The sequence below is a fragment of the Nyctereutes procyonoides genome, unplaced genomic scaffold (assembly GCF_905146905.1).
Source record: "Nyctereutes procyonoides isolate TBG_1078 unplaced genomic scaffold, NYPRO_anot_genome, whole genome shotgun sequence".
Taxonomy (NCBI): domain Eukaryota; kingdom Metazoa; phylum Chordata; class Mammalia; order Carnivora; family Canidae; genus Nyctereutes; species Nyctereutes procyonoides.
The window spans coordinates 155,435-170,573 of record NW_026575155.1 but is presented as its reverse complement, the minus strand read 5'-3'; positions in this window follow the sequence as shown (position 1 = coordinate 170,573).

Here is a 15,139-nt window from a genome sequence, read left to right as displayed (position 1 = left end):
TATCCCTACTGCCAGGAAAGAATCTGAAGTCCAAAGTGCAAAGCTGAACTCTTTTGTACCAGTTTTTTTTTGTTGTTTTCATTGTTTTCTTGTCAATATTACCTGAAAACCACCTAATGGGTCAGCTTTTTTTTTGAGTGCTTCCAATTTACTAATTTTTTTCAAGCTTTTTTGCCTCTTCAGAAATTTTCCCAAATTTCTTTGACAAAAGTACTGGTCATCTCTTTATTTTTGGAAAAATTCTAATACTCCATGTTTTCTATATATCCTTCAATCCCTTGACTTTGTTTTCTTTACCCCCTTTAATTTTTTAGCTCCTGAGTCTTACTGGTGACAGTGAATAGTCTCTAATTCAGCAGGTTTCTGGGGAAGTGGGTCAAATCCTAGGCAACCGTCTTGATATTCTTCAAGTTTGCTTTTTTTTTTTTTTTAAAGAAACCATGTCCTGCATGATGTCATGCTTCACTCAATTCATTCAGCATTCTGTGTACAAAATCAAGTTCCTTTTGCCTTCTCCATCTGCCACAGCACCCACTTTCACTTCAGCTACCCTTAGTTTGTCACTTCAAAACACACAAGCACTTCTCTGCTACTTACCCCTTCCTCCAACCTAAACACACACTCAGTCTTACGCATGTTCCAAGAATTTTTGGCATGGCTGAACATATTGGTCAGGAGGACTCCAAGACTGGGAGATCAGGAACTAGCAGCCTAGGAGAGCTGGGCATCAGAGCAAACCCAGCGACCCTGGCAGATCTTGGTTCTCTGGGTTGTCACCATGGGATTATGGTTAGGTTGGAGCTAAGTGTCCTTGGGGAGATGTGCTACAGGAGACCGTTTGATTTAATGACTGAAATATAGAAGTGTTAAAGCTAGTGTTCATTTAACATGTAATGCATGATAAGACACTGTGCTCTTTACATGCACTATTTCACCAAGCTCATCATCCTTCAGAAATAGATTCATCATTTCACTGGTGAGACAACTGACACTTACAGAGATTAAGGAACTCACCCAAGTTTCATGTAGTCTAGCGTTCTTGAAATAAAGCATTTCACAGTGCAGTTTTTCTTTTCTTTTTTAAAGATTTACTTTAGAGAGATTCTGCGAGCAGGGGGAGGGCCAGGGGGGAGAGAGAGAGAATCTCCGGTAGACTCTGCACTGAGCAGAAGCCTATGTGGGGCTCGATCCCAGGACCCTAAGATCATGACCTAAGTCAAAACTAGGAGTTGGTGCTTAATGGACTGAGCCACCCAGGTGCCCCTCACAGCACAGTTTTTCTTATGTTGCCTTTTTGATATTCACAGGCCTAACATTCTGGCTGAGGTAGCAAGCAGGGTTTTGGAGAATTGGGACTCAAAACAAGGACTCCAACTAGAGATGAGCAGTGCAGATAAAATGGGTAGTCTGAGGAAACTCCCTTCAAGGAACGCACCTACTTCAGGGCTCTTTGGAGCCAAATGTTCATTCCACGGGTTAAGAGGAGAACTTTATCTTGGCAGCACACACATCTTGAACACAAATGTTTGCCAGGCTGAGGGGATGCCTTCAGATGAGAATACCATGTCCTAGGGGTCAGGATCGTTCCCCCTGGTATTCTCATAATTTTTTCCCATTGTTTTCTTTTTGTTTGTTTTTTTGTACAAATGACTTCTGAAATTACAGTTTGTACTTTGCAAAAGAAAAAAGGCCATAACAAATTACTTTAAATCAACTAAGGACTAAAAGAGGTTTATTCAGTTACAGTGCATAACTGACAAAATGTTGCTAGAAGAGTTGCTAATACAAATATACACTAAATATGCTAACAATTATAGTTAACTATTTATTTGTAAATGATATAGTCAATTATGGGGAAAAAAAAACTGCAGAGAAGTCCAAACCTGAACAATTCTGTAAATCAAATCATTAGCTTTTCTCTAACAAAGTGGGGGAAGGGACTAGTTCTTGGATGAATTTTACTAAAACATTAATGTAACACTTGCTATTTTACAAAATAGTTCTCTATTTCAAACTGACCTTGTAAAGTGTTAGCCCCTTTCTGTGGATGAAGACACAGGCTTAGAGACGAAAAGTGGATTCTCTGGCCACACGACATGGTTATGTGGCGAAGCTTATTAAAGTTGAACCTAGATTTGGGACTTAATTTCAAAAATGAATTTTTTTTAAATCAAATCTTTGTCTCTTGTAGGGAAAAGACAGGGGCTACCTCTCAGACATCATTTACCATGCTAATTGGTAAAAAATATTTTATTAAAAAAATTCATTGTCATAGCCTTACAGTTCCCCCTTCAGATTCACATAAAAGTGCTAACTTCAAACTAAAGTTGTCTGAATAGAAAATTGTTAAATGAGGGGGAAATATGGCCAATTTGTAAAATCTGTTTAAAAATGTTGCCAGACAATTTTTATTTGTATGTAACTGGAGAGTAGTAGTCCTTCTAATTTTTAACGACAAAGATATTCTAGTGATTGTGTCAGAATGTGTTTAGTCCATATTTCTGTCAGTTGAGTTATGAAAAGTGCTTCTGAACAGTTCTAATGAACACACCATAAGTTTGATGCAAAGGATGTGAATACGTTTTCCACTAAAGATAAAAACAAAAGATGTGGGCTTGAAGGTTCACATAAAAATGTTTGCATTCAGAATGCTGCTGATAAATCTGAATGATCTTACTCTCTTAAAACTTAAGGTGGAACATCTCGGTGACCAGATTATGATTCACAAAAATAATAAAGCCCGAAGTCTTAAGTTTATCCAGCAGGGTGACTCATGCTTCTTTGTCATCCTCCCACGGCAGCAATATGTTCCAGTGAATGCTAGTAACAGGCATCATACCCTGTTAATGCTAACATGTAGGAGTCAGTCGGAGGTAAAAACCCCTATCACGATTAGCATTAACAGCATACAGCCTACAGCAAGCCTCCAGCATTCAGAGGATGAGGCATAAAGAATTTAAACCACAGATTTCCCCTTCCTGGTCTGCGGCACCTGCAAGAGAGAGAGAAATGGATGTGTGTGTGTGTGTGTGTGTAGTTATAATGCTGGAGTAAGGGAATATAAATCTGAGAGCAAAAACAGACTTTATTTTCCTTTTAAGGGAGAGGGTTAGCTCATGAAATCCTAGGAAGTAATTTGTTGAAAAAGGTAGAGAAACCAGGTGATAAAAAGACATTTTTACCTTTACGTATATTTGAAGGTAAACTTATGTTTCAAATTCTGGATTATTTATACATACATAGCCTGTTATTTTTTTTAATTTTAAAAATTTTTTTAGAAATTTTATTTATTCATGAGAGACACAGAAAGAGAGGCAGAGACATAGGCAGAGAGAAAAGCAGGCTCCATGCAGGGAGCCTGATGTGGGGATTGATCCCGGACTCCAGGATCACGCCCTGGGCCAAAGGCGGCTCTAAACCACTGAGCCACCCAGGAGTCCCTAACCTGTTCTTTTAAAACAAAAAACCAAAACAACTCTTCGAAGTCACCAAATGCTAAAATGTAAAGAGGCGATCATGAGTTCGGGCACTACTGTCTTTTTTGATTTAAGTTTTTACCTGGGAACCAGATAATTTAAGTAAAGGGCCCAAATATTCAAAAGAGTATTTTATGATTTGTGAAAACTAAACCTGAATCCACCTGGTTTATAAAGGTTGAATTTGGGCTAGATTTTTATTCAGTAGTAAACAGTTGAGGCTTTACCTTTCTTTCTTTCTTCCTTTCTGAGAGATAGGGTACACGCAATGTGGGTCTCTCCTACAAATGAATCCATCATAATATGGCCCCATCTGCTCTTTGGAGAGTCCTGTGGGGAAAGCACCCCCCAGTGGCTTTGGTTTTGGTCTACGTAAAGGAAGTAGGACTTAAAAGGTGCTGTTTCTCGAACTTCTTGTCTTCAGCAAGGAGTGGACTAAAAAAAAAAAAAAAAAAAAGAAAGAAAAAAGAAAAAGATGAATTTGCTACTTCCTGTTTGAGTCTGATTTTACTCTCTCAGATAAAGTGACATTTCTCCCACATGCTTCTGGTTGCAGTGTTACTATAGCAGAGCCTAGAAGTTACAGTATCATTCAAGTATGTGGTCTCCTCAGTGCAAGAGGGGAATCACCTTCTCTTTTATTTAATCATGAAACCAGCTAGATGTAAAACTGTGATTAAGTTCAAAAGAAATTATAAAGTTAAAAATTCCCCAATGAACGTATTTTGACAGGGCTGAATATTGTGGTTTGGAAATTTCCAAACCAAGGAAATATATCATTCTTACTGATAGTAATTTTTTTTCTTACCTTTGGTGTTTTTTTTGAGATGAATTAACTTAAAGCTGAAGATCTTTGAATTAAATGATATCAGTTGAGGATTTTAATACCTTTTACAGATTCTTCAGTCCGTAAAGATTATAAAAATAACTACCCCCCCCATCCACAGTGCCTTAGATACAGTAAATACTCCATATATATTAATATCCTTATGCTGGTTCCTCTCCAACCAATATAATTCAACCCTTTCTTAAAGAGCTATGTCTAATTTGTGTTGAAGGTAAATTGTTTGCATACTATTCTACCCAGGAGAAATTTTTCTCCTGTTCTTTCAAGATGACATCTGAACACAGGTATTTGAAAAAAGTGCGTTTAGTATGATAACTGGATTTTTTTCTTTCATCTTTTGTCACAAATTGCCTGATTAGAGTGCTCAGAAAAGTGGCAAGTGTTTTTCACAATGTGCTATGCTGTCTTAAACATTCTAACAGCTTTCTTTTTATTGGCTCAAACTCTATAAAGGTATGCTGAAATGAAAAGCATCGTGCATCTTTTGATCTCAGTGTTCAAAAAGAAAACCGCGGTACTATGTACCAAGACAGACTTCTCAGGCATGAAGAATTCCTAAGGCCGTGCAGAATGAGCAATTTGTCTGATGCTACTACACAATCTTTTTTTTTTTTTTTTAATTTTTTTTTAATATATTTTTTTTAATTTTTATTTATTTATGATAGGCACACAGTGAGAGAGAGAGAGGCAGAGACACAGGCAGAGGGAGAAGCAGGCTCCATGCACCGGGAGCCCGACGTGGGATTCGATCCCGGGTCTCCAGGATCGCGCCCTGGGCCAAAGGCAGGCGCTAAACCGCTGTGCCACCCAGGGATCCCGCTACTACACAATCTTAAGTCTCATTTAAGACAACATAACGAGAGATAGAAAACATTAGCCCTGGTAAACAGAAGAAAGGAGAAAATATCCTGGAATAGCTTTTTAAAAAGTATATTGAGTAGACTTTTAGACATGAGATTGGCCAGAGGGCTCATTACTGTTGAAGCCGTGCTCACTTTCAGTATTTTTGACTAGGCTTGTTAACCAAGTTAGCCAACAACAGAACTGCTGTGTGTCTGAGTGGAAACTAGTGATCACAGGAAACAAAGCCTGGTCTAATATAGCCAAGACATTGGGCAGAAAATGCTGTCACGAGGCAATGAGGAATGAATATAGTTACTCCACTGGTAGAGTGGCAGGGTAAGAACTGGACACAATTCTAGACCTAGCAATCAACAGCCATGGCTGCTAAGCATTTGATAAAACTGTGACAAGCATAATTTGCAATGTATAGCAATATAAATTTATCTGGATCATACAATATAAATTAGAGTGGGAGTCTTGACAGTGGTGGTTCTGAAGACCTATTTCAGACCCCCCTCCCTCCACATACTTTATTAGGCCCACATCCATTGTCAAGATAAGCTTTACTATTGCACAATTCTATTCAATTGCTGAAGATAGGTTCCAAGTTAAATCTGAGACTTCAAAGAAACTATCCATTCTCACCTTGGATAAAAATCTACCACGATGAAACCTTAGATATATACTAGATAAAAATACTAGATATCTTTCATCATATGGCAGGCCTACTTTTCCTCTGGTAGTAAGAACTGAAGGGAGCACTCTGGGAAATTTTTCCTCAAAGTAAGCTTTCCTAAATGATGATTTTTTTTTTTTTTTGAGGAAGGCCATATGATTTCAATATATACTTTTTTTTTTTTTAAAGTAAACTGCACCAAACGTGGGGCTCAAACTCATAATACCGAGATCAAGAGTTGCATGCTCTCCCAACTGAGCCAGCCAGGCACCTCAATCCTTTTATTCTTACCTTGCTGATTTGCTAGGAAAGATGGTATCAGCTATATATTCAGAACAGAAGTTTGTCACTAAGGGCTTCTTTTCATAATGAATCTTTAGTCATATCCTTCCACAATCTTATATGTTTCTATATTTTACCATTTTTCTTATTCTCAGCACCCACTACTTAATATTTGCATATCAAAAGAACTGCATGCCATAGTTTTCTTTTAAAAAAGAGTCACAGTGGTTGAATTTCATAACCAAGCCATCATGAGTTTATGCATCCTGAAATATGCAAGTACTTGGAAACTATTAATTTGTTGTTACAAAGTAAATGTACACTAATTTCTACTGAAAGGCATGATCCTAGATTGATATAGCAGTACAAATTCTAGTCCAAAGCCATTTCAATGGGTAAAAAGTAATTATGCTTTTGAAAATTAAAATGGTTAAATTCAGATAATTTAAGTGTTTCCCACATTTACTTAATTTTCTTATATACTAGTCAAAACATAATCATTAAAATGGAACTCAATGTTGAACACTATTTGGATCCAATCACTAAAAGCAACTAGTGTATAATTGCCTAAGAAAGCATTATCTTGCTTTCCCACCAGAAGTTACTCTGATTCCCTATATTCTGAAGTTGCTTATTTTGGTTTAGGTCATGAAAGTAAGCAGTGAAGATTAATACAGGTATGTGAAGATCAAGATCCTGAGAAAACTTGGACCTGTCACAGTTAATCTTTGTGATGACAATTTCTTGATTACCATTTAGACCTAAGGTCAAAGGATGAGGGTGGCTGCTAACATGATTTCTTAAAGACCTGCCCCTCTAAAAATTCTACATCTGTCACAGTGTTTCCCTTCCCTTCCGCTTACATTAGAACCATCTCCTTTGAGTGGGAGAAGCAAGGTGGCAGGTAAGGTTTCAGGTGAGCAGTTCTTGCAATGGAAAGAAGTTATCTGCAGAGGGAGGAAAAGGTTGAGTTGGAGCCCCTCCTATTGGCACTTTGACTTATTTAGTAGGTTAGTTAGCTAAGTCATCTTGGAAAGCAGAGATCAAGGACTGAGGAGACAGGATTCAGGGTGGATAAGTTTTAAAGGGATAAAGAATGATTTAGAGGAGAGATGAGGATATACTTCAAATAGTTCAAGAGCCAATCCTTTTCATGTCCAGCCTAGAACAGTCACAGATTGAGTATTTAGAACAGTATCACCTGAATTTGAGTTCAGTCCCCCCCCCTTTTTTAAGCTTCCTACATTGGTCTAAAATCTCCTAGAAAGTGTTGAGTCTCTCAGTAACTCTTCATAATTACCTTGAGGATTGTGACAAAAGTAATGTTGAAATGACTGGTTTCCTAAGCTGTTTATTTATGTGAATTTTTTAAATCACGTTTTCTATGATTATTCTGTTACACCTTAGTAATCAATTTTCAAGTTAACCTCTGTGTTGTCAGGCAATGAGGCAAAGAATATTATGTTTTCTCTTGAATTCACCTGAGTTCACCTGTTACTGATTGAGATGGTAAGTAACTGGGGTCAAGTCTTCAAAAGCATACAAATGCATCTTCTAAAAGTAAAATGGATTGTTCTGTCAGAGTCATCCATATCCTGACCTCTTGGTGAATGGTAAGATTACTTTTTATATCATTAGCTTTTTTCTTACATTTAAGAAAAATTCCCAGTATAAGCCATTCCTGGGGAAAAAATGATCAACTCTCTCTGTCATCTATTTTCACAAAAATCTAACATCCGTTGATAGTTCTAATTATGAATTCTTTATTTTTTAAAAATATTTTTATTTACTTATTCATGAGACAGAGAGAGAGGCAGAGACATAGGCAGAGGGTGAAGCAGGGTCCATGCAGGGAGCCAGATGCGGGACTCGATCCTGGGACTCCAGGATCACACCCTGAGGTGAAGGCAGGCGCTTAACCGCTGAGCCACCCAGGCATCCCTAATTATGAATTCTTTAATTAAAATACCATTTCTAAATTAAGAGCTCCTTATTGAAAAGACTGGTTTGCATATGAAACAGCTTTAGTACAACATACCTTTCTGTATTTTGAAATACAGAAAATGAATGTTTTAAAGATATATGCCAATAATAATATTAACACATAAAACTAAGTGTGACATACTTTTGAACTGTCTCACAAGAAAGCCAATGTGGAATTCACAGGATCACTATGGAAACATCATACTGAGTGGCCATTTACTGTGAACGTACAAACAAGAAAGAATCTGGACCTTAGAGGATTATTCTGCTTTTCCCAGTTTTAAAACCAGGAAGTTTTTACTGAAACCTACTTACAGATCTTATGTACAAGCAGAGCAGCCTTCCCAAAAGATTTATTGTGGACAGTGATTAATACCTTCACTTTATAGATAAGAATGTGGAAAAAAATCAGGTTAGAAGTATTTGCCCCCAGAGCCATTCTGTGGAGGAAGCAGAAGCAGGTCCAGAGGCAGCTTGAGTCCAGCCCCCCCATCCTCAGTCAGTATGTCACAGAGGGGGCACTTCCTCAACACCCCAACCTCACAACAGCTCAGCTGCCAGACCAAAACTTGGGGAAAATGTTATCAAACAAATATGGACAAAAACAAGGGGCAGGAAGGAGAGAACTCAGAAGAGAGATGCATTCTTTTGCTTTAAATCATGGCCATTCTTCTTTCAAAAGTTCTCAAAAGGTTCTCCACATACTAACCACTTAAACTTTTAAATATACTTCCATGAAGAGAATTATAGTAATAATTTTCTATTTTTGTTTATAATTTGTTTTCAATATTCTTTACCCCCCTACCCTCAGTTCCCCCAGGGAGAAAGGAAACGTGATGGCAGTTACCAACTCTGGAGTGCTCTGTCATCACTTGAAGAGTTACCTTTTCTAAGAGACTTCCTCCTCCTCCTCTACCTGAGTTCACAGTGTTTATTCTCAACATGGAATTTCAATAAAATGCCTCCTTTGGAACTTACTATGTATAACCTGTTTGTCGGTTACCTGTACTGGGGCCCATATGTCTGGCATCCTAGGAAAAGTCCTCTTTCCTATTTCTCCAAGCCACAACTTACGTGTTTCTATTTCTACACATGATCATGGCTCCAAACAAGGAAGGATTTGTGTACTGGGAACGATGTCAGACAGACTGAGCAAGTTCTGGAAACTAAAGGTTTGGTTTTGCCTGCTTAAAAATTAGTTTTCTTACTACATATGGGAATACCCTGTTATAAGGCAGACACCATACTGTTTATGACTTACCCTCCCATAGCGTTTTACTCATGTCTTAACACACCAAATGAAGGTCAGGATTGGTGCTCCTTGAAATTCATCTCGAAATATAATGTCCTGTGTACACTTAGGAACTGGTCTACCCACTTCAAATTGCTCCTCAGATATGGATTCACTCAGCCTGCCTTATTTCTTTCCCTCACGGCTAGCAAACTCCTGGAGGCGGGTCCCTCTTTGGCTCCTGGTGTGACCATCTCTTTCTCTCTCTCTCTCTCTCTCTCTCTCTCTCTCTCTCTACCTCCCCCAGCGTGGTTAGTCCTGGCTCTGACTTCCACCACAGCTGTCTTCACTCTGCGCTGTGATTATTTGTTGTCTCTTCCCCAGTGCTGAGGTGTACTTGAGGGCAGAAACTGGGTCCTACCCCAGTGCTTGATACACGACTGACACTCTGAGATTGACACCTGGCGTACTTCAAAGGAATTTCTGTCTGCACAACCGGCTTGGCTTTAGCATTGCAGCATTTCAGAGAGATTGAACTAATATGCAGATTCTTGGAGAATCAGTGTTGTAGAAGCTTATAAATGTGGAAATATATAAATGAGGTCTGTTGATATTCCACATTAGTAATGGACTACTTACATTTAGGGAATTCCAGACTTGGATGTCAGTCCACAAAGTTTGATCATTATAGGATAAAGCTGGAGAATCCTACCAGAAATAATCATCTGAAGTTATGGGTAAAACTTAGGTTCCTTTTTTTTTTTTTTAAACCACCCTTGGATGTCATAATATGTGTTTTCACTTCATTGTGGAGGAGTGTGCCCTTAGGAGATATGCGTCCAAGCATTTAGAGGTGAGATGCCAGAGATGATACAGACATCAACAGAGAGAGGTGAAGGATAGAGACAGAATGAATGAAGGCAGATGTGACAAGTGTTAACAATTAGTAAGTCCATGTGGAGGGTCTGAGTGTCATTACTCTGTTGCATTCAACCTGTCTGGGTTCTATTCTTGACCTCGACCATGTTCCCAGCTGTGTGATTTTTGGGAATTTAAACTCTTTAAGTCTTACTTGCTTTAAAAATGGAGACAGTGATAGAACTGACTCAAAAGTTTATTGGGAAGATGGAATGACACAATGAACATGAAACATTGAGGGTGGGAGTGAGGCTCATAACCCAGGCTCAGTGGATACTAGCTGCAGTACTAGCGGCAGTAGTCACAAGTACCTGCTAGGGCCTGAAAGTACCTGTCCCTCTACTACCTGTTGCCCTTGTCATTTGAAAAGTACAAGATACATTCACAACTATTTGACTAAATCATGATATAAATTAGAGATTATCAACCAACACATACAAGTCAAACAAAAATAATTCTTTGGTATCTTAATCTCTCAATCATAAAGGTACACCAGCAAAATGCTTCCTTAGGAATTTTCTGAAGTGTCTTTTTTCTTTGGATTAAGGAGAAAAAAATTATTATGAAACTCTTAAAAAACTCTTTATAACCAACCAAGTTTTTACCTTGTCAGGATTCTAGAGATCATTTTGTCCCTATACACTTCACTTTCTCAAATTGTCTTTGTATCTCGCCTTCCAAATTGGGTTCTTGAAATATGCAAGATCATACAGGTATACAAACTAATTGCAAACACTTATATGGGTCTCTGGGCCAGGCAGGAGTTTGACTTCTTATTCCTCATCACAGCCTTGGGGATGAGTTTTATCACCTCCCCATTTGTCCTTGGTGGCCCTAAGGGTCAGGGTGCAGGCAGGGGCACTAATCTGCCCCAAGTTAGAGTGGGTAGGCAAGCGCCCTACTAGAATACAAACTTGAGCCATTAAGCACCGGTGTCCATGCTCTGAACTGCAATGCTGGCCTGACGGCAGCTGAGCAACCTAAAGGAGCACAGCATTTTGTTAGGACAGCCGGAAACTTCCACTGTATAGAGAACATGCTCATTATGGAGAATTCCACAAACGTCATGGTATTTCATTTCACCTTAGCCAAACATCAGCTCCACAATTTCATTAAATCAGCTGTTTGATATTCTTCACTAATCTTTCTGCCCCACATGTGGATACTGTTTTTCAGAATCGGTACCGAATTGGCACAGTCTGTCTCAAGCCATGCCACTTGATTGATGTTAAGTCTCTTCTGCTGGCTAGCATGTCATCGTGAGTAGGGGTGGGACCTGTGCCTTTTGGTTCACTGTTCTTCCATTGCTCAGTCTTGTAGCCATGGGCGAGGATGCTGAACTGCTCAGATGTGTGATGTGTTACTTGGAGGATAAGTGTGCTTTTGGCCCTGACTACTGTAAACCCAAAGACAAGACTGATGGACAGAGCTTCAGTGTTTCATGGCAGGTGACAATTACACAGCAGTCATCAAATTAAAAGTGGTGTTTTCCTTAAGAGACTGAGATAGAGGGAATACGTATAAGCAAGATGTCAGTGCAAAGGTGGAATAAAGAGAGACCTCTAAGATTTTAAAGCTTCTCCATGAGAAGAAGCGTTTCCCAATTTTCTTATTCTATCCAAATTCAGCCAATGTGTGACAGCTTTGAAGCCAGTAAGATAGTGAAAGACAACCATACACTGTCCAGCCAGTTATCCTGGTACTTACTTACTCTGACTCTCTTTTGGGCAGAGAGGATATGAATTCACTGAGTCTGACTATGTCTTAGAAGAGGTATTGAAAGTGAAGTGAAGTGGTAGTCATGCTGGAATCATAGAATTTCTTCATCAGTTTAAGGGACTTTAAGAATGACTCAGTCCCAGCCACCTATTTTAGAGATGAGAAGAATGCAGCACGGGAATTTGCACAGAGGTGGGACTAGAACCTACTATGGTTCTCAGGCTGGTGCCCTTTCCATAATACCAGGCTTTTGCACTGTGGGCTGCAAGCCCATCACCAAAACTGAAAAGCTACTAAAATCAATAGTTCAGCTATGATTCACAGCCAGTGACTCATAAAAATGCAGAGATGCCAACTAGTCAAGGACAGAGGTGTTCTGTCTCAGTGGAAGGTAAGAGTCCATACACCACTTCCATCATTCAAGCTATTGACTTCTCCTAGGTTTAGAAGAGGGATTATGAAAGTCCACCCCAGAGGGGTCACGGCTGAGATTCAAGGAAGCCTGGAGCTCACAGACATGAATGCAAGACTGTGTGTGAGGATGCATATTTTCTCTTCATAAAATTTCTGAGAAAAGCATACACAGCTTCCATCAGATTTAAGGTAGGAAAAAGGCCTTCAGAACTAATACTCTAAAATGAAAAATCTCCTTTAGATTGAACAGCAGAGCTTGGTCATGACATAAAATAGTTGATTAAAAAAAAAAGGTTCTCAAAAGTTGAAACCTAGGGGGCTTTTCAGGAGTGGATTTTTTTTTTTTTTTTGATTCACAGACTAACGAGCTATAAAGAAAGATGAAGGTTTCCGTGTTGGCCACTGGAAAGTAAAGAATGACAAAATTCACAGCACATCCTAGTTTAAGTATTTAGGTCCCTGACAGGTCAGCTTCCAGGGCGATCTCCTGTTAGCCCTGTCTCCTCTGACTTTTTAGATTCATGAGGGTAGGTGCTGTCACTTGTTTGGTCATGCTGGCTCCTCTCCAGTGTCCAGCACGGTGTCTGGAGCAAACAGAATGTGATGATGGCCTTCCCGTGAAGAGCATGTGGCACTTAGGGATTTTGTTTTTTTAAAGGCCACTAGAGTATACCATTTCCTTATAGTTAGGTAAAAACAGAGGAGGAATCTGTGCAAATGTCACCGTTCTGCCTTGAAATGGGTCTCGGCCAGTGGTCATGTTTTCTCTTTCTTGACACGTGTGGTGTGTGGTTAGGAAGCTCTGTCCTGCAGTCAAGGTGAGCTGACCGGCCAGGCGAGGGAACCTAGTTATTATTACAGGCCATCACGGAGTAGCCCGGGCAGCAGAAGTAATTACTGAATGCGCTTGGGTCCTCTGAAGGAAATCACGGAGACAGAACAGTCTGATGGAAATGAGCCTGAACTGACAGGGCTTAATGTGCCGAGTCCCCCCACTCCCCAACATCCCACATCTCACAGGTGCGCCTCGCGGCAGGCTGTACACTAAGAACCTAATGACCTTAGCAGAGAAAACACAAATTCTGTGAGCCACGAGTCCTCATGAGCAAAATGGGCCTAACACCCCCTACCCTGCCAGTTTCCTATCATTATGACTATCAAATAAGACAATGCACAGGAAGTCGCCCTGTCAACTTTTTAGCGTACATTCCTGCTCACACAGATAAGCACTTAAATATACATACCCATTTGAAAAGATCAGTCCTACGATTATTAAAAGCTTGGCTGCCCTAGTTCATTTAGATCATACATTATGTTAAAGCCATCCATATAAGGGAGGCACTCCTTCAGGGAGACGAATGGACATAAGGAGTGACTTGGGCTTTGAAATATCACATGGCATGATGTAAAAAGTCTATTTCCACTTAAGCGTATCTATTTGACCCACAATATGAATTCTATTATGACCATCACTAGACACCCTCGGCCTCTTCAGATTATAGAGGAATCCTAGATTTGCTGTGTGGTACTGGAGAAGTAACTTCACCTCTCTGGGCCTCAAGTTCCCTCCTGTTTTAGGACTGGATTCCCGTTTCTCCCCTTGTCGGGGCCGTCAAGCTCAGTAATCCTAGCTTCCCTCGGATTCCTCATCCCCCCCACCCTGCCTGCTTGCAAAGACACAAAAATCCACAAAACTACAAAACTCGAAAGACCCGGCCCACCCTGGGGAGCTGCGGAGTGTGGGGCAGAGGCGCCCACAGGGGCTTTACGAGGATAAAGCAAGAGAGCCCACGTGCTGTGCAGAAAGACTGCACCCCCCGGCCTGGCCTCCCCCCGACCGCCGGGAGCGGACCAATCCCGGAGTTCACTGCAGGTTCGGCTGCGGCCTCCCGTCCAGGAAAGAAGACCTCGGTAGGAGACGTTTAGGGTGCTGCGGCCTTTTTTTTTCTTTTTTCTTTTTTTAGAGAATTAAGGCCTCTTATTAAGTTGCTTTTGAAAAGCAAAGCAAAAAAAAGAAAAAAAAAAAAAGGCACGTGTTGCGCGCTGCCGGCCCCGCAAGTGTGCTCTGCGCGCACCCGGCGCCCCAGTAGCTGAGCTGGTCCTGGGCCGTGACGCTGGGGCGGGGGGCGGGGGGGGGCGCCTCCGCCAGGCCGGCGCGGGGAACTTGGCGCAGCAGCCGCGCACTGGGGTGGCCCCCGTCCCGCCGTCCCCGCGCCCCGCGCCCTGCTCCCGGCTCCCCTGCTCCGCGCGCCGCCTCTCCTCCCGGGGCCCGCGGACAGCGCCCCTCCGACGGGCGCCCGCTCGGCCGCCACGTGCGCGCCCCCGCCCCTGGGGCCGCGGGGAGGGCGCGGGGAGGGCGCGCGGGGCGGGGAGGGTGCGCGGGGCGCGGGCAGGGCGCGCGGGGAGGGCGCGCGGGGAGGGCGCGCGGGGCGCGGGCAGGGCGCGCGGGGAGGGGGCGCGGGGGCGCGGGGCGGGGAGGGCGCGCGGGGCGGCGTACCTGGCGGCCGGGCGGCTCCGCTGTCCCCGCGCTCTCGCTCGTGGCGTCCGCTGGGTCCCCAGGCTGCCGGCGGCCCGGCCCGGCCCGACCCGACCCGACCCGGCGTGGCCGGCCGCTCGCAGGAAGCCCGCGCCAGCGAACGTGCGACCCTTTTATAACCCACTTGTGACTCATAACCGACCGGCCGCCCGTTCTGCAAAACCCCCCGCCTCGGCCCCCTCCTGCCTGTTCTTGGAACCTACAGCTTGAAAAA